Source organism: Magnolia sinica, chromosome 4 (genome assembly GCF_029962835.1).
Source record: "Magnolia sinica isolate HGM2019 chromosome 4, MsV1, whole genome shotgun sequence".
Classification (NCBI taxonomy): Eukaryota; Viridiplantae; Streptophyta; class Magnoliopsida; order Magnoliales; family Magnoliaceae; genus Magnolia; species Magnolia sinica.
In genome coordinates this window covers 8,513,466-8,515,307 of record NC_080576.1, presented here as the reverse complement: position 1 = coordinate 8,515,307, position 1,842 = coordinate 8,513,466, and the positions used below count along the sequence as shown (strand labels likewise).

General features: G+C 35.7%; 1 non-coding gene across 1 annotated transcript; it reads right to left on the bottom strand.

Annotated features, from left to right (window-relative positions):
* Positions 1 to 1,309: 1,309 nt before the first annotated feature.
* Positions 1,310 to 1,417, bottom strand: LOC131244792 (small nucleolar RNA R71). Its single transcript, XR_009170567.1, has one exon. It is a non-coding gene; the product is annotated as a small nucleolar RNA R71 (small nucleolar RNA).
* Positions 1,418 to 1,842: the final 425 nt, after the last annotated feature.

Here is a 1,842-nt window from a genome sequence, read left to right as displayed (position 1 = left end):
GTGGTTCGGTTGATTCTTAATGCCTATATATATATGACAATTGATTTGCATGCATTAGCGACAATTGATGTTAAGGGAAAAGTCACTTATGCTTCAAGAGAATTATACATCCTGTGTGCCTGACTAAGGACACAGATTGTGCTTTGTTTATTGAATGTATATCAATCTGAATTAGGGTGAATCAACAAGTAAAACAAGAGTTAGGATAATTAGGGGTGGATTCAAAAGTCCTAGTGTTCTCCTTGAGTGAATTTTTCTTCTTGTTCTCAGTTATTTTTCATTAATTTTTATTATTTAACTTAATAAATAACTAAACTATTTGTTGGATTAGTTAAGAAGAATCATAAAATTTAAATTATGACAACCAGTCCTCGTGGGAACGATCTTGTAATACGTACCGTGTCTACACTTGATTCGTATACTTGCGAGTTTAAAATCAATTTAAATCTGGTTGGTTTAAATAAAACATCAAGTTTTTGGTGTCATTGCCGGGGACTGTTTCGGTCGAATTGGATTTAGGATTCTCTCTTATCATAATTCATAGCCCTAGGATTTTTCTCGCATCATTTTATAAATTTTAGGAAATTTAATTTATTTTTGTCTTTATTTTCTACAGGAATTGAGGAAAGAAGCTGAAAAAAATTGTCTTCAAAGTGAAGGAGGAGCTCCCAATTCTTTGGAAATCAATCATCTCCTTTTCCGGGTTCTTTCTTCCAATTCTTATCTGCATAGTTTCATCTTGTTTATAAGAATTCATGATTTTTAGCTCTAGTTTTATTTCTCTTAGGTTGCATTTTAGTTTAGCTTTCTTTCCTACAATGTAATAACTCAGTTTATGCTAGGACGTAGATCTCTGAATATAAAACTAGCATCTTTTGATCCTGAAATAGAAAGAACATTTCGTAGAAGATTGAGAAACATTCTATTTGAAATGGCGGACGAGAATGGAATTAAAGCTCTTAGAGATTATTCAGCTCCTATCCAATTTAATGCACCTTCATACATAGTGTTGCCAGCCACCACGGCAGCACACTTTGAACTTAAACCTGGGGTCATACAATTGTTGCCCTCCTTCTATGGTTTAGATAAGGAGGATCCATATCATCATATGAAAGAATTCCTAGATATTTGCTCTACCTTTAGGTTCCAAAACTTTTCAGATGATTCGATCCGTTTGCGCCTTTTTCCTTTTTCTTTGAAGGATAAGGCGAAAGCATGGTTGAATTCTCAAGAAGTTGGGTCTATCACTACATGGGACCAACTGTCTAAGAAGTTCTTAAACAAGTTCTTCCCTGTTCACAAAACTAATGCTCTCCGTAGAAAAATTACTAATTTCACACAAAAAAGAGGGTGAGCACTTTCATGAATGTTGGGAAAGATGGAAGGACTTGCTTCTTAAATGTCCACACCATGGTTTTAAGAAGTGGCAACAGGTTCAATACTTCTATGATGGTTTGACACCCCAAAACCGTTGCATGATTGATGCCACCAGTGGAGGGTCATTCATGACCAAAAGTGATGTTGAAGCGTGAAATTTCTTTGAAACCTTGTGTGAAAACTCCCAGCAATGGGACTATTCAAATAAAGGTGAAAGAAGTCCCCAACCACAGAAGAAATGTGGTATATATGAGATAGGAGTCACGTTAGATCTTTATGCCAAGATTGATAGCCATACAAAGAAAGTTGATGCTTTGATGTTAAATAATGGACCTCTACAAACAACTCAAATCGAGTCATGTGCCATATGTTCCAGTCCCGGCCATCCTACGCAGTCTTATCTATCTGGTGTAGCATTTCCAAAATTTCTCTCTGAACAAGTGCATGCTATGACACTTTTCGAAG